Genomic DNA, 22769 nt, shown 5'->3' with positions numbered 1-22769 from the left:
CTTTTTCAAATTAGTTTTCAATCAAATCTTTTTAGTTTCTAATTTCAAAATCTTTTTCAAAAATCACTTGATTTCTCTTCCACTTTCAATTTTTGAAAATTATCAATCAAATTTTCAAAATGTTTTCAAAATCTTTTAATTGAATTTTCGAAAATCCTCTTCCCTCCTTCTCACATCCTTCTATTTATGGAGTACCACTCCTTCTAAATGCACAATTCGAACCTTATCTAATTAAAGTTCGAATTCTTCTTCCCCTTCTTCTTTCTATTTTTCTTTTCCTCTGACATTTCAAGGAATCTCTATACTGTGACATAGAGGATTCCACATTTTCTTTTCCTCTTCTCTTTCATATGAGCAGGAGCAGAGACAAAGGCATTCTTGTTGAAGCTGATCCTGAACCCGAAAGGACCTTGAAGAGAAAGCTAAGAGAAGCCAAAGCACAACTCTCTTTAGAGGACCTGACCGAATTCTTCAAAGAAGAAGAACCCATGGCAGCCGAAAATAACAACAATGCCAACAATGCAAGGAAGGTGCTGGGTGACTTTACTGCACCTACTCCCGACTTCTATGGGAGAAGCATCTCTATCCCTGCCATTGGAGCAAACAACTTTGAGCTTAAGCCTCAATTAGTTTCTCTAATGCAACAGAATTGCAAGTTCCATGGACTTCCAATGGAAGATCCTCATCAGTTTTTAGCTGAATTCTTGCAAATCTGTGACACAGTCAAGACTAATGGGGTTAACCCTGAGGTCTATAGACTGATGCTATTCCCTTTTGCTGTAAGAGACAGAGCTAGAATATGGTTGGATTCTCAACCTAAAGAAAGCCTGGACTCTTGGGAAAAGCTAGTCAATGCCTTCTTGGCAAAGTTCTTTCTACCACAAAGATGGAGTAAGCTTAGAGTGGAAGTCCAAACCTTCAGACAGAAGGATGGAGAATCCCTCTATGAAGCTTGGGAAAGATACAAACAATTAATCAGAAGATGTCCTTCAGACATGCTTTCTGAATGGAGCATCATAGGTATTTTCTATGATGGTCTCTCTGAACTATCTAAGATGTCCTTGGATAGCTCTGCTGGAGGATCTCTTCATCTGAAGAAGACGCCTGCAGAAGCTCAAGAATTGATTGAAATGGTTGCAAATAACCAATTCATGTACACTTCTGAAAGGAATCCTGTGAACAATGGGACTAGTCAGAAGAAAGGAGTTCTTGAGATTGACACTCTGAATGCCATATTGGCTCAGAACAAGATATTGACTCAACAAGTCAATTTGATTTCTCAAAGTCTGTCTGGAATGCAAAATGCACCAAACAGTACTAAGGATGCTTCATCTGAGGAAGAAGCTTATGATCCTGAGAACCCTTCCATGGAAAAGGTGAATTACCTAGGAGAACCCTATGGAAATACCTACAATTCTTCATGGAGAAATCACCCAAATCTCTCATGGAAGAATCAAGAGAGACCTCAACAAGGTTTCAATAACAATAATGGTGGAAGAAACAGGTTTAGCAATGGCAAGCCTTTTCCATCATCTTCTCAGCAACAGACAGAGAGTTCTAAGCAGAATACTTCTGACTTAGCAACAATGGTCTCTGATCTAATAAAGACCACTCAAAGTTTCATGAATGAAACAAGGTCCTCCATCAGAAATTTGGAAGGACAAGTGGGTCAGCTGAGCAAGAAAGTTACTGAACTCCCTCCTAGTACTCTCCCAAGTAATACAGAAGAAAATCCAAAAGGAGAGTGCAAGGCCATCAACATGGCCGAATATGGAGAGGAAAGAGAGGAAGAAGACGCCACTGAGAAAGACCCCAGTGGGCGTGCACCACTCTCCTCTGAGTTCCTCAATGAGGAACAATGGGAATCTGAGGCTCAAAATGAGACCATAGAGATTCCATTGGACTTACTTCTGCCATTCATGAGCTCTAATGAGTATTCTTCCTCTGAAGAGGATGAGTATGTCACTGAAGAGCAAGTTGCTAAATACCTTGGAGCAATCATGAAACTAAATGACAAGTTATTTGGAAATGAGACTTGGGAGGATGAACCTCCCTTGCTCACCAAAGAACTGGATGACTTGTCTAGGCAGAAACTGCCTCAAAAGAGGCAGGATCCTGGGAAGTTTTCTATACCTTGTACCATAGGCACCATGACCTTCAAGAAGGCCTTGTGTGACTTAGGGTCAAGTGTGAACCTCATGCCCTCTCTGTAATGGAGAAATTAGGGATCTTAGAGGTGCAAGCTGCAAGAATCTCATTAGAGATGGCAGACAACTCAAGAAAACAAGCCCATGGACTTGTAGAGGATGTTCTGGTTAAAGTTGAAGACCAGTACATTCCTACTGATTTCATAGTCCTAGAGACTGGGAAGTGCATGGATGAATCCATCATCCTTGGCAGACCCTTCCTAGCCACAGCAAAGGCTGTGATTGATGTTGACAAAGGAGAGTTAATCATTCAAGTGAATGAAAAATCCTTGGTGTTTAAGGCCCAAGGACATCCCTCTGTCATCATGGAGAGGAAGCATGAAGAGCTTCTCTCAAAACAGAGCCAAACAGAGCCCCCACAGTCAAACTCTAAGTTTGGTGTTGGGAGGCTACAACCAAACTCTAAGTTTGGTGTTGAAACCCCACATTCAAACTCTAAGTTTGGTGTTGGGAGGTTTCAACACGGTTCTGAGCATTTCTGAGGCTCCATGAGAGCCCTCTGTTAAGCTAATGACATTAAAGAAGCGCTTGTTGGGAGGCAACCCAATGTTTTATAATTAATTATTTTCTTTTGTTATTTTATCTTTTTTGTAGGTTGATGATCATAAGAAGTCACAAAAACAATGAAAAAAGCAAAAACAGAATGAAAAACAGGAAGAAAAACAGCACACCCTGGAGGAGAAGAAACTGGCGTTCAAACGCCAGTAATGTTAGCTGTTGGGCGTTTAACGCCCAGTCTGGCACCATTCTGGGCGTTTAACGCCAGAAAGGGGCACCAGACTGGCGTTAAATGCCAGTAAAGGGCAAGAACCTGGCGTTAAACGCCAGGAATGGGCACCAGCCCGGCGTTTAACGCCAGAAATGGCTCAAAACGTGGATTTTGATGCCATTTGGTGCAGGGATGACTTTTCCTTGACACCTAAGGATCTGTGGACCCCACAGGATCCCCATAAACCCCACCACTCTTTCTCTTCTTCTTCACCCATTCACCAATCACCTCAACATCTCTTTCTCTTCACCACTCACATCCATCCTTCATAAACCACTACTTCTTTCCCTTCTGGCCGAACCACAAAGCCATCTCCCTCTCCTCCATTTCTTCTTCTTCTACTCTCTTCTTTCTTCTTTTGCTCGAGGACGAGCAAACCTTTTAAGTTTGGTGTGGTAAAAGCATTGCTTTTTGTTTTTCCATAACCATTTATGGCATCCAAAGCCGGTTCAACTGAGAAGGCATGACCTCAAGCCCATCACTAAGAAGAAGATGGAGCAAACAAGTGACCCCTCTCATCATGAGATCCCTGAGATATCTCAAGGGATGCACTTTCCTCCACAAGACTATTGGGAGCAACTAAACACCTCCCTAGGAGAATTGAGTTCCAACATGGGACAACTAAGGGTGGAGCACCAAGAACACTCCATTCTCCTCCATGAAATTGGAGAAGATCAAAGGATCATGAGAGAGGAGCAACAAAGACAAGGAAGAGACATTGAGGAGCTCAAGCACTCCATAGGATCTTTAAGAGAAAGAAAGAGCCGCCATCACTAAGGTGGACCCGTTCTTTAATCTCCTTGTTCTTTATTTTTCTGTTTTTCGAATTTTAGTGCTTTATGTTTATCCATGTTTGTGTCTTATGATCATTAGTGTCTTAGTGTCTATGCCTTAAAGCTATGAATATGAATCCATCACCTTTCTTAAATGAAAACTGTTTTTATCACAAAAGAACAAGAAGTACAGGATTTCAAATTCATCTTTAAAACTAGCTTAATTAGTTTGATGTGGTGACAATACTTTTTGTTTTCTGAATGTATGCTTAAACAGTGCATATGTCTTTTGAATTTGTGATTCATGAATGTTAAAATTGTTGGCTCTTGAAAGAATGATGAAAAAGGAGACATGTTACTGAGGATTTGAAAAATCATAAAAATGATTCTTGAAGCAAGAAAAAGCAGTGAATACAAAAAAAAAAAGGAAAAACGAAAAAGAAAAAGAAAAGAAAAAGAAAGAAATAAAGTTGTGATCCAAGGCAAAAAGAGTGTGCTTAAGAACCCTGGAGACCTCTAATTGGGGACTCTAGCAAAGCTGAGTCACAATCTGAAAAGGTTCACCCAATTATGTGTCTGTGGCATGTATGTATCCGGTGGTAATACTGGAAGACAGAGTGCTTTGGGCCACGGCCAAGACTCAATAAGTAGCTGTGTTCAAGAATCATCATACTTAACTAGGAGAATCAATAACACTATCTGGATTCTGAGTTCCTAAAGATGCCAATCATTCTGAATTTCAAAGGATAAAGTGAGATGCCAAAACTGTTCGGAGGCAAAAAGCTACTAGTCCCGCTCATCTAATTTGGAGCTTAGTTTCATTGATAATTTGAAGTCTATAGTATATTCTCTTCTTTTTATCTTATTTGATTTTCAGTTGCTTGAGGACAAGCAACAATTTAAGTTTGGTGTTGTGATGAGCGGATAATTTGTACGCTTTTTGGCATTGTTTTTAGTATGTTTTTGATATGATATAGTTAGTTTTTAGTATATTTTTATTAGTTTTTAATTAAAATTCACTTTTCTGGACTTTACTATGAGTTTGTGTGTTTTTCTGTGATTTCAGGTATTTTCTGGCTGAAATTGAGGGACCTGAGCAAAAATCTGATCCTGAGACCAAAAAGGACTGCAGATGTTGTTGGATTCTGACCTCCCTGCATTCGAAGCAAATTTTCTGGAGCTACAGAAACCCAATTGGCGCGCTCTCAACGGCGTTGGAAAGTAGACATCCTGGGCTTTCCAGCAATATATAATAGTCCATACTTTGCTCAAGATTTGATGGCCCAAACCGGCGTTCAAAGTCACCTCAAGGAATCCCAGCGTTAAACGCTGGAACTGGCACCCAAATGGGAGTTAAACGCCCAAACTGGCACCAAAGCTGGCGTTTAACTCCAAGAAGAGTCTCTACACGAAATTGCTTCATTGCTCAGCCCAAGCACACACCAAGTGGGCCCGGAAGAGGATTTTTATGTCATTTACTCATTTCTGTACACCCTAGGCTACTAGTTTCTTATAAGTAGGACCTTTTACTATTGTATAGAAATCTTTTGATCACTTTTAGATCTCTAGATCATCTTTGGACATTTTAGTTCTTAGATCATTGGGAGGCTGGCCATTCGGCCATGCCTAGACCTTATGCTTATGTATTTTCAACGGTGGAGTTTCTACACACCATGGATTAAGGTGTGGAGCTCTGCTGTACCTCGAGTATTAATGCAATTACTATTGTTCTTTCCTTCAAATTCCGCTTGTTCTTTATCCAAGATATCACTTGTTCTTCAACATGATGAAGGTGATGATTGACGCCCATCACCATTCTCACTCATGAACAAAGTGACTGACAACCACTCTTGTTCTACAAGCATTTGAGGCTTGGTGAATATCTCTTGGATTCCTGATTGCACGATGCATGGTTGATCGCCTGACAACCGAGTGCTCGCCTGACAAACGAGCCAACCATTCCGTGAGATCAGAGTCTTCGTGGTATAGGCAAGAACTGATGGCAGCATTCAGAGAATCCGGAAGGTCTAACCTTGTCTGTGGTATTCTGAGTAGGATTCAATGATTGAATGACTGTGACGTGCTTCAAACCTGTAACCTACTGGGCGTTAGTGACAGACGCAAAAGAGTTATTCTATTCCGGTAGGGGAGGGAACCACACCGGTGATAGGCAGTACTGTGACAGAGTGTGTGCATTAGCTTTCACTGCGAGGATGGGAGGTAGCTGCTGACAACAGTGAGACCCTATACGAGCTTGCCATGGAAAGGAGTAAGAAGGGTTGGATGAAGACAGTAGGAAAGCAGAGAGACGGAAGGGAAGGCATCTTCATGCGCTTATCTGAAGTTCCTACCAATGAATTACATAAGTATCACTATCTTTATCTTTTATGTTATTTTCGTTCATCACCATATATATCTGAGTTTGCCTGACTAAGATTTACAAGATGACCATAGCTTGCTTCAATACTAACAATCTCTGTGGGATCGACCCTTACTCACGTAAGGTTTATTACTTGGACGACCCAGTGCACTTGCTGGTTAGTTGTGCGAAGTTGTGTAATGCCATGGTATTGAGCGCACCAAGTTTTTGGAGCCATTACCAGGGATTATGAGAGTTGTGAAAAAGTATAGTTCACAATTTCGCGCACCAAGTTTTTGGCGCCGTTGCCGGGGATTGTTCTAGTTTTGAGCAAGCCTTTGGTAACATCAGTGCCAAGATCCGGCAACAACATCAAATTTTTGGTGTTATTGCCCGGGATTGTTCAGGCTGGACAACTGACGGTTCATCTTGTTGCTTAGATTAGGTATTTTTTTTTCGAAATTCTTGAAGATGAATTCTAGAGTTTCATGATGATTGTTGAAATCTGGCTGGCTGAGAAGCCATGTCTAATCTGATTGGACCGAGGTTTCAACTTATCACCACAAGAGCTTGTTGATTTCGTATCAATCTTGCTTTTGGAGCAGTGATTTGCTAAGGCTTGGCTGACCTTTGGTCATGTCTAGTGTTTTGGACCGAAGCTTTCTTTGGAAGCTTGGCTGGCTGTGAAGCCATGTCTAATTCCTGGACCGGAGTCTTAGACTAGCATTGCACTGATTCCTGGAATTCTCATTAAGAATTTTGATACCTTCTTTTTCCACTTAATTTTCGAAAAACACAAAAAAATTAAAAAATCAAAAAATCAACAAATCATAAATTCAAAATATTTCTTGTTTGAGTCTAGTGTCTCATCCTAAGTTTGGTGTCAATTGCATGCATTCATATGTCTTAGTGATCTTCAAGATGTTCTTGATGATTCACTTGCTCTGATCTTTGAATTCTATTGACTTGAGTATTTTGTGTGTCTCATATGCATTTTCAGTTCATTAGTGTCAGTAGTATACAAACTGCTAAGTTTGGTGTCTTGCATGCATTGTTATTTGATTCTTGTTGCATTTTAATTATTAAAAATCCAAAATATTTTTAATTTGTGTCTTTTCAAGTCAATGATACAAGGGATTGAAGATTCAAACACACTGCAGAGGAATTATACAGAAAAAGCTGAGCATTCAAAAATGCCCAGTGAAGAAGGCAGACTGGCGTTTAAACGCCAGCCAGGGCACCTGGTTGGGCGTTTAACGCCCAAAAAGGTAGCATTTTGGGCGTTAAACGCCAGAATGTATACCATTCTGGGCGTTTAACGCCAGGATGGTGCTAGGGGGAAGATTTTGTTTTCAAATCAATTTTTTTCAAGTTTTTCAAAATCAAATCTTTTTCAAATCAATCTTTTCACTCAAATGTTTTCAAAATTAATTTCTTTCCTTTCAAAGATACTTACTAACAATTAATGATTTGATTGAACATTTTTTGCCTTTTCTGTTAAGGAAGGTTTTATGTTTGAATCATATCTTTTCTTGTTAGGCAAGTCACTAATTTTCCAAATCAAATCTTTTAAAATAATTTTCAAAACATATCTTTTAAAATGGTTTTCAAATCATATCTTCTCAATCACATCTTTTTAAGACAATAACCTTTCAATCATATTTTTTTTCATATCTTTTCAAATTAGTTTTCAATCAAATCTTTTTAGTTTCTAATTTCAAAATCTTTTTCAAAAATCACTTGATTTCTCTTCCACTTTCAATTTTTGAAAATTATCAATCAAATTTTCAAATGTTTTCAAAATCTTTTAATTGAATTTTCGAAAATCCTCTTCCCTCCTTCTCACATCCTTCTATTTATGGAGTACCACTCCTTCTAAATGCACAATTCGAACCTTATCTAATTAAAGTTCGAATTCTTCTTCCCCTTCTTCTTTCTATTTTTCTTTTCCTCTGACATTTCAAGGAATCTCTATACTGTGACATAGAGGATTCCACATTTTCTTTTCCTCTTCTCTTTCATATGAGCAGGAGCAGAGACAAAGGCATTCTTGTTGAAGCTGATCCTGAACCCGAAAGGACCTTGAAGAGAAAGCTAAGAGAAGCCAAAGCACAACTCTCTTTAGAGGACCTGACCGAATTCTTCAAAGAAGAAGAACCCATGGTAGCCGAAAATAACAACAATGCCAACAATGCAAGGAAGGTGCTGGGTGACTTTACTGCACCTACTCCCGACTTCTATGGGAGAAGCATCTCTATCCCTGCCATTGGAGCAAACAACTTTGAGCTTAAGCCTCAATTAGTTTCTCTAATGCAACAGAATTGCAAGTTCCATGGACTTCCAATGGAAGATCCTCATCAGTTTTTAGCTGAATTCTTGCAAATCTGTGACACAGTCAAGACTAATGGGGTTAACCCTGAGGTCTATAGACTGATGCTATTCCCTTTTGCTGTAAGAGACAGAGCTAGAATATGGTTGGATTCTCAACCTAAAGAAAGCCTGGACTCTTGGGAAAAGCTAGTCAATGCCTTCTTGGCAAAGTTCTTTCTACCACAAAGATGGAGTAAGCTTAGAGTGGAAGTCCAAACCTTCAGACAGAAGGATGGAGAATCCCTCTATGAAGCTTGGGAAAGATACAAACAATTAATCAGAAGATGTCCTTCAGACATGCTTTCTGAATGGAGCATCATAGGTATTTTCTATGATGGTCTCTCTGAACTATCTAAGATGTCCTTGGATAGCTCTGCTGGAGGATCTCTTCATCTGAAGAAGACGCCTGCAGAAGCTCAAGAATTGATTGAAATGGTTGCAAATAACCAATTCATGTACACTTCTGAAAGGAATCCTGTGAACAATGGGACTAGTCAGAAGAAAGGAGTTCTTGAGATTGACACTCTGAATGCCATATTGGCTCAGAACAAGATATTGACTCAACAAGTCAATTTGATTTCTCAAAGTCTGTCTGGAATGCAAAATGCACCAAACAGTACTAAGGATGCTTCATCTGAGGAAGAAGCTTATGATCCTGAGAACCCTTCCATGGAAAAGGTGAATTACCTAGGAGAACCCTATGGAAATACCTACAATTCTTCATGGAGAAATCACCCAAATCTCTCATGGAAGAATCAAGAGAGACCTCAACAAGGTTTCAATAACAATAATGGTGGAAGAAACAGGTTTAGCAATGGCAAGCCTTTTCCATCATCTTCTCAGCAACAGACAGAGAGTTCTAAGCAGAATACTTCTGACTTAGCAACAATGGTCTCTGATCTAATAAAGACCACTCAAAGTTTCATGAATGAAACAAGGTCCTCCATCAGAAATTTGGAAGGACAAGTGGGTCAGCTGAGCAAGAAAGTTACTGAACTCCCTCCTAGTACTCTCCCAAGTAATACAAGAAAATCCAAAGGAGAGTGCAAGGCCATCAACATGGCCGAATATGGAGAGGAAAGAGAGGAAGAAGACGCCACTGAGAAAGACCCCAGTGGGCGTGCACCACTCTCCTCTGAGTTCCTCAATGAGGAACAATGGGAATCTGAGGCTCAAAATGAGACCATAGAGATTCCATTGGACTTACTTCTGCCATTCATGAGCTCTAATGAGTATTCTTCCTCTGAAGAGGATGAGTATGTCACTGAAGAGCAAGTTGCTAAATACCTTGGAGCAATCATGAAACTAAATGACAAGTTATTTGGAAATGAGACTTGGGAGGATGAACCTCCCTTGCTCACCAAAGAACTGGATGACTTGTCTAGGCAGAACTGCCTCAAAAGAGGCAGGATCCTGGGAAGTTTTCTATACCTTGTACCATAGGCACCATGACCTTCAAGAAGGCCTTGTGTGACTTAGGGTCAAGTGTGAACCTCATGCCCCTCTCTGTAATGGAGAAATTAGGGATCTTAGAGGTGCAAGCTGCAAGAATCTCATTAGAGATGGCAGACAACTCAAGAAAACAAGCCCATGGACTTGTAGAGGATGTTCTGGTTAAAGTTGAAGACCAGTACATTCCTACTGATTTCATAGTCCTAGAGACTGGGAAGTGCATGGATGAATCCATCATCCTTGGCAGACCCTTCCTAGCCACAGCAAAGGCTGTGATTGATGTTGACAAAGGAGAGTTAATCATTCAAGTGAATGAAAAATCCTTGGTGTTTAAGGCCCAAGGACATCCCTCTGTCATCATGGAGAGGAAGCATGAAGAGCTTCTCTCAAAACAGAGCCAAACAGAGCCCCCACAGTCAAACTCTAAGTTTGGTGTTGGGAGGCTACAACCAAACTCTAAGTTTGGTGTTGAAACCCCACATTCAAACTCTAAGTTTGGTGTTGGGAGGTTTCAACACGGTTCTGAGCATTTCTGAGGCTCCATGAGAGCCCTCTGTTAAGCTAATGACATTAAAGAAGCGCTTGTTGGGAGGCAACCCAATGTTTTATAATTAATTATTTTCTTTTGTTATTTTATCTTTTTTGTAGGTTGATGATCATAAGAAGTCACAAAAACAATGAAAAAAGCAAAAACAGAATGAAAAACAGGAAGAAAAACAGCACACCCTGGAGGAGAAGAAACTGGCGTTCAAACGCCAGTAATGTTAGCTGTTGGGCGTTTAACGCCCAGTCTGGCACCATTCTGGGCGTTTAACGCCAGAAAGGGGCACCAGACTGGCGTTAAATGCCAGTAAAGGGCAAGAACCTGGCGTTAAACGCCAGGAATGGGCACCAGCCCGGCGTTTAACGCCAGAAATGGCTCAAAACGTGGATTTTGATGCCATTTGGTGCAGGGATGACTTTTCCTTGACACCTAAGGATCTGTGGACCCCACAGGATCCCCATAAACCCCACCACTCTTTCTCTTCTTCTTCACCCATTCACCAATCACCTCAACATCTCTTTCTCTTCACCACTCACATCCATCCTTCATAAACCACTACTTCTTCCCCTTCTGGCCGAACCACAAAGCCATCTCCCTCTCCTCCATTTCTTCTTCTTCTACTCTCTTCTTTCTTCTTTTGCTCGAGGACGAGCAAACCTTTTAAGTTTGGTGTGGTAAAAGCATTGCTTTTTGTTTTTCCATAACCATTTATGGCATCCAAAGCCGGTTCAACTGAGAAGGCATGACCTCAAGCCCATCACTAAGAAGAAGATGGAGCAAACAAGTGACCCCTCTCATCATGAGATCCCTGAGATATCTCAAGGGATGCACTTTCCTCCACAAGACTATTGGGAGCAACTAAACACCTCCCTAGGAGAATTGAGTTCCAACATGGGACAACTAAGGGTGGAGCACCAAGAACACTCCATTCTCCTCCATGAAATTGGAGAAGATCAAAGGATCATGAGAGGAGCAACAAAGACAAGGAAGAGACATTGAGGAGCTCAAGCACTCCATAGGATCTTCAAGAGAAAGAAAGAGCCGCCATCACTAAGGTGGACCCGTTCTTTAATCTCCTTGTTCTTTATTTTTCTGTTTTTCGAATTTTAGTGCTTTATGTTTATCCATGTTTGTGTCTTATGATCATTAGTGTCTTAGTGTCTATGCCTTAAAGCTATGAATATGAATCCATCACCTTTCTTAAATGAAAACTGTTTTTATCACAAAAGAACAAGAAGTACAGGATTTCAAATTCATCTTTAAAACTAGCTTAATTAGTTTGATGTGGTGACAATACTTTTTGTTTTCTGAATGTATGCTTAAACAGTGCATATGTCTTTTGAATTTGTGATTCATGAATGTTAAAATTGTTGGCTCTTGAAAGAATGATGAAAAAGGAGACATGTTACTGAGGATCTGAAAAATCATAAAAATGATTCTTGAAGCAAGAAAAAGCAGTGAATACAAAAAAAAAAAGGAGAAAAACGAAAAAAAAAGGGAGAAAGAGAAAAAGAAAGAAAAAGAAAGAAATAAAGTTGTGATCCAAGGCAATAAGAGTGTGCTTAAGAACCCTGGACACCTCTAATTGGGGACTCTAGCAAAGCTGAGTCACAATCTGAAAAGGTTCACCCAATTATGTGTCTGTGGCATGTATGTATCCGGTGGTAATACTGGAAGACAGAGTGCTTTGGGCCACGGCCAAGACTCAATAAGTAGCTGTGTTCAAGAATCATCATACTTAACTAGGAGAATCAATAACACTATCTGGATTCTGAGTTCCTAAAGATGCCAATCATTCTGAATTTCAAAGGATAAAGTGAGATGCCAAAACTGTTCGGAGGCAAAAAGCTACTAGTCCCGCTCATCTAATTTGGAGCTTAGTTTCATTGATAATTTGAAGTCTATAGTATATTCTCTTCTTTTTATCTTATTTGATTTTCAGTTGCTTGAGGACAAGCAACAATTTAAGTTTGGTGTTGTGATGAGCGGATAATTTGTACGCTTTTTGGCATTGTTTTTAGTATGTTTTGATATGATATAGTTAGTTTTTAGTATATTTTTATTAGTTTTTAATTAAAATTCACTTTTCTGGACTTTACTATGAGTTTGTGTTTTTTTCTGTGATTTCAGGTATTTTCTGGCTGAAATTGAGGGACCTGAGCAAAAATCTGATCCTGAGACCAAAAAGGACTGCAGATGTTGTTGGATTCTGACCTCCCTGCATTCGAAGCAAATTTTCTGGAGCTACAGAAACCCAATTGGCGCGCTCTCAACGGCGTTGGAAAGTAGACATCCTGGGCTTTCCAGCAATATAATAGTCCATACTTTGCTCAAGATTTGATGGCCCAAACCGGCGTTCAAAGTCACCTCAAGGAATCCCAGCGTTAAACGCTGGAACTGGCACCCAAATGGGAGTTAAACGCCCAAACTGGCACCAAAGCTGGCGTTTAACTCCAAGAAGAGTCTCTACACGAAATTGCTTCATTGCTCAGCCCAAGCACACACCAAGTGGGCCCGGAAGAGGATTTTTATGTCATTTACTCATTTCTGTACACCCTAGGCTACTAGTTTCTTATAAGTAGGACCTTTTACTATTGTATAGAAATCTTTTGATCACTTTTAGATCTCTAGATCATCTTTGGACATTTTAGTTCTTAGATCATTGGGAGGCTGGCCATTCGGCCATGCCTAGACCTTATGCTTATGTATTTTCAACGGTGGAGTTTCTACACACCATGGATTAAGGTGTGGAGCTCTGCTGTACCTCGAGTATTAATGCAATTACTATTGTTCTTTCCTTCAAATTCCGCTTGTTCTTTATCCAAGATATCACTTGTTCTTCAACATGATGAAGGTGATGATTGACGCCCATCACCATTCTCACTCATGAACAAAGTGACTGACAACCACTCTTGTTCTACAAGCATTTGAGGCTTGGTGAATATCTCTTGGATTCCTGATTGCACGATGCATGGTTGATCGCCTGACAACCGAGTGCTCGCCTGACAAACGAGCCAACCATTCCGTGAGATCAGAGTCTTCGTGGTATAGGCAAGAACTGATGGCAGCATTCAAGAGAATCCGGAAGGTCTAACCTTGTCTGTGGTATTCTGAGTAGGATTCAATGATTGAATGACTGTGACGTGCTTCAAACCTGTAACCTACTGGGCGTTAGTGACAGACGCAAAAGAGTTATTCTATTCCGGTAGGGGAGGGAACCACACCGGTGATTGGCAGCACTGTGACAGAGTGTGTGCATTAGCTTTCACTGCGAGGATGGGAGGTAGCTGCTGACAACAGTGAGACCCTATACGAGCTTGCCATGGAAAGGAGTAAGAAGGGTTGGATGAAGACAGTAGGAAAGCAGAGAGACGGAAGGGAAGGCATCTTCATGCGCTTATCTGAAGTTCCTACCAATGAATTACATAAGTATCACTATCTTTATCTTTTATGTTATTTTCGTTCATCACCATATATATCTGAGTTTGCCTGACTAAGATTTACAAGATGACCATAGCTTGCTTCAATACTAACAATCTCCGTGGGATCGACCCTTACTCACGTAAGGTTTATTACTTGGACGACCCAGTGCACTTGCTGGTTAGTTGTGCGAAGTTGTGTAATGCCATGGTATTGAGCGCACCAAGTTTTTGGAGCCATTACCAGGGATTATGAGAGTTGTGAAAAAGTATAGTTCACAATTTCGCGCACCAAGTTTTTGGCGCCGTTGCCGGGGATTGTTCTAGTTTTGAGCAAGCCTTTGGTAACATCAGTGCCAAGATCCGGCAACAACATCAAATTTTTGGTGTTATTGCCCGGGATTGTTCAGGCTGGACAACTAACGGTTCATCTTGTTGCTTAGATTAGGTATTTTTTTTCGAAATTCTTGAAGATGAATTCTAGAGTTTCATGATGATTTGTTGAAATCTGGCTGGCTGAGAAGCCATGTCTAATCTGATTGGACCGAGGTTTCAACTTATCACCACAAGAGCTTGTTGATTTCGTATCAATCTTGCTTTTGGAGCAGTGATTTGCTAAGGCTTGGCTGACCTTTGGTCATGTCTAGTGTTTTGGACCGAAGCTTTCTTTGGAAGCTTGGCTGGCTGTGAAGCCATGTCTAATTCCTGGACCGGAGTCTTAGACTAGCATTGCACTGATTCCTGGAATTCTCATTAAGAATTTTGATACCTTCTTTTTCCACTTAATTTTCGAAAAACACAAAAAAATTAAAAAATCAAAAAAATCAACAAATCATAAAATTCAAAAATATTTCTTGTTTGAGTCTAGTGTCTCATCCTAAGTTTGGTGTCAATTGCATGCATTCATATGTCTTAGTGATCTTCAAGATGTTCTTGATGATTCACTTGCTCTGATCTTTGAATTCTATTGACTTGAGTATTTTGTGTGTCTCATATGCATTTTCAGTTCATTAGTGTCAGTAGTATACAAACTGCTAAGTTTGGTGTCTTGCATGCATTGTTATTTGATTCTTGTTGCATTTTAATTATTAAAAATCCAAAAATATTTTTAATTTGTGTCTTTTCAAGTCAATGATACAAGGGATTGAAGATTCAGAACACACTGCAGAGGAATTATACAGAAAAAGCTGAGCATTCAAAAATGCCCAGTGAAGAAGGCAGACTGGCGTTTAAACGCCAGCCAGGGCACCTGGTTGGGCGTTTAACGCCCAAAAAGGTAGCATTTTGGGCGTTAAACGCCAGAATGTATACCATTCTGGGCGTTTAATGCCAGGATGGTGCTAGTAGGTTCTTCCTCCAGGGTGTGCTATTTTTCTTCCTGTTTTTCATTCTGTTTTTGCTTTTTCAATTGGTTTTATGACTTCTCATGATGATCAACCTACAGAAAACATAAAATAACAAAAGAAAATAGATAAAATATAACATTGGGTTGCCTCCCAACAAGCGCTTCTTTAATGTCAGTAGCTTGACAGAAGGCTCTCATGGAGCCTCACAGATACTCAGAGCAATGTTGGAACCTCCCAACACCAAACTTAGAGTTTGAGTGTGGGGGTTCAACACCAAACTTAGAGTTTGGTTGTGGCCTCCCAACACCAAACTTAGAGTTTGACTGTGGGGGCTCTGTTTAACTCTGTTTTGAGAGAAGCTCTTCATGCTTCCTCTCCATGGTGACAGAGGGATATCCTTGAGCCTTAAACACAAAGAATTCTTCATTCACTTGAATGATCAGTTCACCTCTATCAACATCAATCACAGCCTTTGCTGTGGCTAGGAAGGGTCTGCCAAGGATGATGGATTCATCCATGCACTTCCCAGTTTCTAGGACTATGAAATCAGCAGGGATGTAATGATCTTCAATCTTAACCAGAACATCCTCTACAAGTCCATAAGCTTGTTTTCTTGAATTATCTGCCATCTCTAGTGAGATTCTTGCAGCTTGTACCTCAAAGATCCCTAGCTTCTCCATTACAGAGAGAGGCATGAGGTTTACACTTGACCCTAAGTCACACAGAGCCTTCTTGAAGGTCATGGTGCCTATGGTACAAGGTATTGAAAACTTCCCAGGATCTTGTCTCTTTTGAGGTAATCTCTGCCTAGACAAGTCATCCAGTTCTTTGGTGAGCAAAGGAGCTTCATTCTCCCAAGTCTCATTACCAAATAACTTGTCATTTAGCTTCATGATTGCTCCAAGGTATTTAGCAACTTGCTCTTCAGTGACATACTCATCCTCTTCAGAGGAAGAATACTCATTAGAGCTCATGAAAGGCAGAAGTAAGTCCAATGGAATCTCTATGGTCTTATTTTGAGCCTCAGATTCCCATGGTTCCTCATTAGGGAACTCATTGGAGGCCAGTGGACGTCCATTGAGGTCTTCCTCAGTGGCGTTCACTGCCTCTTCCTCCTCTCCAAATTCGGTCATGTAGGTCATGTTAATGGCCTTGCACTCTCCTTTTGGATTCTCTTCTGTATTGCTTGGAAGAGTACTAGGAGGGAGTTCAGTAATTTTCTTGCTCAGCTGTCCCACTTGTGCCTCCAAATTTCTAATGGAGGACCTTGTTTCAGTCATGAAACTTTGAGTGGTTTTGATTAGATCAGAGACCATGGTTGCTAAGTCAGAGTGGCTCTGCTTAGAATTCTCTGTCTGTTGCTGAGAAGATGATGGAAAAGGCTTGCCATTGCTAAACCTGTTTCTTCCACCATTATTGTTGTTGAAACCTTGTTGAGGTCTCTGTTGATCCTTCCATGAGAAATTTGGATGATTTCTCCATGAAGAATTATAGGTGTTTCCATAGGGTTCTCCTAGGTAATTCACCTATTCCATTGAAGGGTTCTCAGGATCATAAGCTTCTTCTTCAGATGAAGCATCCTTAGTACTGCTTGGTGCATTTTGCATTCCAGACAGACTTTGAGAGATCAAATTGACTTGCTGAGTCAATATTTTGTTCTGAGCCAGTATGGCATTCAGAGTATCAATCTCAAGAACTCCTTTCTTCTGATTTCTCCCATTGTTCACAGGATTCCTTTCAGAAGTGTACATGAATTGGTTATTTGCAACCATTTCAATTAGTTCTTGAGCTTCTGCAGGCGTCTTCTTCAGATGAAGAGATCCTCCAGCAGAGCTATCCAAAGACATCTTGGACAGTTCAGAGAGACCATCATAGAAAATACCTATGATGCTCCATTCAGAAAGCATGTCAGAGGGCCACTTTCTGATTAATTGTTTGTATCTTTCCCAAGCTTCATAGAGGGATTCACCTTCCTTCTGTCTGAAGGTTTGGACTTCCACTCTAAGCTTACTCAATTTTTGAGGTGGAAAGAACTTTGCCAAGAAGGCATTGACTAGCTTTTCCTAAGAGTTCAGGCTTTCTTTAGGTTGTGAGTCCAACCATATCCTAGCTCTGTCTCTTACAGCAAAAGGGAATAGCATAAGTCTGTAGACCTCAGGGTCTACCCCATTAGTCTTGACAGTGTCACAGATTTGCAAGAACTCAGCTAAAAACTGATGAGGATCTTCCAATGGAAGTCCATGGAACTTGCAATTCTGTTGCATTAGAGAAACTAATTGAGGCTTAAGCTCAAAGTTGTTTGCTCCAATGGCAGGGATAGAGATGCTTCTCCCATAGAAGTCGGGAGTAGGTGCAGTAAAGTCACCCAGCACCTTCCTTGCATTGTTGGCATTGTTGTTATTTTCGGCTGCCATGGGTTCTTCTTCTTTGAAGATTTTTGTTAGGTCCTCTATAGAGAGTTGTGCCTTAGCTTCTCTTAGCTTTCGCTTCAAGGTCCTTTCAGGTTCAGGATCAGCCTCAACAAGAATGCCTTTGTCTTTGCTCCTGCTCATATGAAAGAGAAGAGAATAAGAAAATATGGAATCCTCTATGTCACAGTATAGAGATTCCTTGAGGTGTCAGAGGAACAGAAAAATAGAAGGAAGAGGTAGAAGAATTCGAACTTAGTGAGATGGAGTTCGAATTGTGCATTGAGGAGGAGTAGTACTCCATAAATAGAAGGATGTGAGAAGAGGGGAAGAGATTTTTTTCGAAATTTAATTAAAAAGATTTTAAAAACATTTTGAAAAAAATTTTGAAGAAGATATGATTGAAAACTTTTTTGAAAAAGATGTGATTAAAAAGATATGATTGAAAAATTATGGTTTTAAAAAGATATGATTGAAAAGATATGATTTGAAAAACAATTTAAAAAGATTTGATTTTAAAAATTAATGACTTGGCTAACAAGAAAAGATATGATTTAAACATTAAACCTTTCTCAACAGAAAAGGCAGCATACTTGAAATGTTGAATCAAATCATTAATTGATAGCAAGTATTTTTGAAAATGGAAAGAAATTGGTTTTGAAAAAGATTTGATTGAAAAGATTTGATTTGAAGAAGATTTGATTTTGAAAAACTTTGAAAACTTAAAAAAAATTGATTTGAAAACAAAATCTTCCCTCTTGTGCCATCCCGGCGTTAAACGCCCAGAATGGTGCACATTCTGGCGTTTAACGCCCAATGCACTACCCTTTTGGGCGTTAAACGCCCAGCCAGCACCCTGGCTGGCGTTTAAACGCCAGTTTTTCCTTCTTCACTGGGCGTTTTGAACGCCCAGCTTTTTCTGTATAATTCCTCTGCTGCATGTACTGAATCTTCAGTTCTCTGTATTATTGACTTGAAAACAGAACCAAGATCAAATAAACAATGCATGCAAGACACCAAACTTAAAATAAGACACTAGACTCAAACAAGAAACATAAAATATTTTTTTGGTTTTTTATGATTTTGTAATTTTTTTGTGCTTTTTTTTCGAAAATTATATGAAAATAGAAAATAAAGGTTTCAGATTTCTTAATTAGAATTCCAGGAATCATTGCAATGCTAGTCTAAGATTCCGGTCCAGGAATTAGACATGGCTTTACAGCCAGCCAAGCTTTCAAAGAAAGCTTCGGTCCAAAACACTAGACATGGCCAATGGCCAGCCAAGCCTCAACAGATCATTGCTCCAACAGCATGATTGATAGAAATCAACAAGCTCTTGTGATGATAAGTTGAAACCTCGGTCCAATAAGATTAGACATGGCTTCACAGCCAGCCAGATTTCAACAGATCATCATGAAACTCTAGAATTCTTTCTTAAAGAAATTCTGAAAAAAAAATACCTAATCTAAGCAACAAGATGAACCGTCAGTTGTCCATACACGAAACAATCCCCGGCAACGGCGCCAAAAACTTGGTGTGCGAAATTGTGATCACTACTTTTCACAATTCAAATAATCCCTAGTAATGGCCCCAAAGACTTGGTGCTCAATACCATGGCATCAACACAACTTTGCACAACTAACCAGCAAGTGCACTGGGTCGTCCAAGTAATAAACCTTACGCGAGTAAGGGTCGATCTCACGGAGATTGTTGGTATGAAGCAAGCTCTGGTCACCTTGTAAATCTTAGTCAGGCAGACTCAAATGGGTATAGATGATGAATAAAACATAAAGATAAAGATAGGGATACTTATGCAATTCATTGGTGAGAATTTCAGATAAGCGAATGGAGATGCTTTGTCCCTTCCGTCTCTCTGCTTTTCTACTGTCTTCATCCAATCCTTCTTACTCCTTTCCATGGCAAGCTTATGCAAGGGTTTCACCGTTGTCAGTGGCTACCTCCCATCCTCTCAGTGGAAATGTTCAACGCACCCTCTCACGGCACGGCTATCCAGCTGTCGGTTCTCGATCATGTCGGAATAGAATCCAGTGATTCTTTTGCGTCTGTCACTAACGCCCCACAATCGCGAGTTTGAAGCAAGTCACAGTCATTCAATCATTGAATCCTACTCAGAATACCACAGACAAGGTTAGACCCTTCGGATTCTCTTGAATGCCGCCATCAATTCTAGCCTATACCACGAAGACTCTGATCTCACGGAATGGCTGGCTCGGTTGTCAGGCGATCAACCATGCATCGTGTATCAGGAATCCAAGAGATATTCACCCAATCTAAGGTAGAACGGAGGTGGTTGTCAGTCACACGTTCATAGGTGAGAATGATGATGAGTGTCACGGATCATCACATTCATCAAATTGAAGAACAAGTGATATCTTGGAACAAGAACAAGCTGAGTTGGATAGAAGAACAATAGTAATTGCATTAATACTCGAGGTACAGCAGAGCTCCACACCTTAATCCATGGTGTGTAGAAACTCCACCGTTGAAAATACATAAGAACAAGGTCTAGGCATGGCCGTGAGGCCAGCCTCCCAATGAGGGTTCAATCATAAAAACATGATCAAAAGATATCAAATACAATAGTAAAAAGTCCTATTTATAGAGAACTAGTAGCTTAAGAATTACAAAGATGAGTAAATGACATAAAAATCCACTTCCGGGCCCACTTGGTGTGTGCTTGGGCTGAGAAATGAAGCATTTTCGTGTAGAGACTCTTCTTGGAGTTAAACGCCAGCTTTTGTGCCAGTTTGGGCGTTTAACTCCCATTTTGGTGCCAGTTCCGGCGTTTAAAGCTGGGAATTCTGAAGGTGACTTTAAACGCCGGTTTGGGCCATCAAATCTTGGGCAAAGTATGGACTATCATATATTGCTGGAAAGCCCAGGATGTCTAATTTCCAACGCCATTGAGAGCGCGCCAATTGGGCTTCTGTAGCTCCAGAAAATCCACTTCGAGTGCAGGGAGGTCAGAATCCAACAGCATCTGCAGTCCTTTTCAGTCTCTGAATCAGATTTTTGCTCAGGTCCCTCAATTTCAGCCAGAAAATACCTGAAATCACAGAAAAACACACAAACTCATAGTAAAGTCCAGAAAAGTGAATTTTAACTAAAAACTAATAAAAATATACTAAAAACTAACTAAATCCTACTAGAAACATACTAAAAACAATGCCAAAAAGCGTACAAATTATCCGCTCATCACACACCAAACCAAAAGAAGCAACCATGCAAAAAACAACATGACAAAAACGACTCATAAATATAATCCCAGGCGACCTCCTGGCTACCCATAAGGAGGTGGAGATTCACATGATTTCTCCCAAAAATAGCCCACAATACGTCGGCAATTTTTCGATCCACGGCCGACATCCCCTTGTAAGTCACCTTGATAAAAGCGTTGGACCTCGCCCCGAAACTCCAATACGTCGGGATGAAGCGTTCTCCCTCCAACGACAACCAAAAAGGGTGGCGACCCTTAACCGGCCGTACCTTAAAATACTTGTCCTTGAACCCATGGTAAGAGTCTTTGAACAAGCCAAATATCCTCCGTCCTTGAGAAGATTGGAAGGACATAAACCCCCTTCCTCTCCTTCCCCTCCTTGGAAGGGTTCGTAAGGCTAAAGAAATAAAGGAAGACGTCGACGGACACAGGCAGCTCCAAATACTCACATACCATCTCGAAACAGCGGATTGAAGCCCAACTGTTCGGACGCATCTGCGATGGCGCCACGGAGATCTGACTGAGGAGCCCCATTTGGAAGGCGGAGAAGGGGATACGAACCCCCACTTGGGTGAACATGGCTTTATAAAACCAAATCCAGTCAGCAACCTCGGGGGCATGGATGTTGAGCTCGTATAACCGCTCATGAGGAGCAGGAACGTAAACATCATAGTTGGCCTCCTCGTCAGTGCCCCTGCACAGGTATTCGGCCTGACGGAACTCGGTAAGCTCCTCCTCACCCATCTGGTTTGGGGAGTCCCTGAGGTCGGAAACCACCCAAGCGTACGGGTCATAACCCGCGTCGGAGGTAGAAGCCCGGGCGACAACACGAGCCATACCTATAGTGGGGGTACCATTCGATTAGTCTATGAGGTCGGAAGCTCGAAAAAACCCAGAAACCACACTTAACCTATTCTGCAACTAAAATTAAGCATGGCTAAAGCTGAACCCTAACAAAAGCCTACCTTGTAATGGTAACCCCCCTAACACACCTACTTGACGCTAAGGGCTATCCGACATACAAGATCAAACAAATAGCATACATGTAACAGGAAATAGTGGCAAAGACAAAACAAACACAAAACAGAAAATAAAGAAACAATTGCTTACCTGAGCTGGTTTTGAAGATTTGAAGAAGAAGGAAGAGAAGCGGATGCACAGGAAGGCAAGAACAACACCCTGGAAATTTCAGAAAAAGGAGAAGATGGAGATAGTTGAAATGAAGATATGGGAATGAGTTGAAGAGAAGATAGGGGAATGAATACAGAACGGTTTTAAAACTGCTACTCAAAAAAGAGCGAAAAGGCTAGGGGCAGAACAGTCTTTGTGCGCGGGGTTTTTAACCTATTATGAGCATTTAATGCTCTGCACAAGGAACGAGGCGACGAATGATTGCCCCAGCAACAAACAAGCATGTGTGCAAGAGGCACGTCACCTCCACGGACGGCCGCCTGACGACAACGCGTGAGAGAAGAGATAACATGCCACCAACAGCCCACGCGACTAGCTGGCACGTTGGGGGCACTGTTACGGCCAGGCCCAAAAGGAACATGGGCCTACTCGACCCACTAACCATCCGACCCGGATGGTCGGGTGTGAGGTACTCGTTCGCCGACCCGGACATGCGTCCGGGACAGCTAGTCTCTACAACTGTACAAGGAAGCTTCGAGGAAAGTGGGTTCAACCCTTGTGGGACCCACTTCTGACATGGTATATAAGGGGAGGGTCCTACCCCTCCCCTAAGGTATGTAATACACCACTCTACCCCTTTCTCGCATGCACACTCTATTGACTTAGGTGTCGGAGTGTCTTTGCAGGTGACACCCCCCTTCGCATTGAGAGCTCGGAATGTCGGTCCACCAGTCCCACCTTCGCAATCCGATC

The 22769-nt window shown here is 41.0% G+C and overlaps 2 non-coding genes across 2 annotated transcripts; both read right to left on the bottom strand.

The window, feature by feature from the left end:
* Positions 1-893: 893 nt before the first annotated feature.
* On the bottom strand, positions 894-1001 carry LOC130938278 (small nucleolar RNA R71). Its single transcript, XR_009069450.1, has one exon. It is a non-coding gene; the product is annotated as a small nucleolar RNA R71 (small nucleolar RNA).
* A 7672-nt stretch (positions 1002-8673) lies between these two features.
* On the bottom strand, positions 8674-8781 carry LOC130938277 (small nucleolar RNA R71). The gene has a single exon (XR_009069449.1). It is a non-coding gene; the product is annotated as a small nucleolar RNA R71 (small nucleolar RNA).
* Between the last annotated feature and the right edge of the window lie 13988 nt (positions 8782-22769).

This window comes from Arachis stenosperma, chromosome 6 (genome assembly GCF_014773155.1).
Source record: "Arachis stenosperma cultivar V10309 chromosome 6, arast.V10309.gnm1.PFL2, whole genome shotgun sequence".
Taxonomy (NCBI): Eukaryota; Viridiplantae; Streptophyta; class Magnoliopsida; order Fabales; family Fabaceae; genus Arachis; species Arachis stenosperma.
Note: the sequence above shows the minus strand (reverse complement) of the source record. Positions and strands in the feature narration are given on the sequence as shown.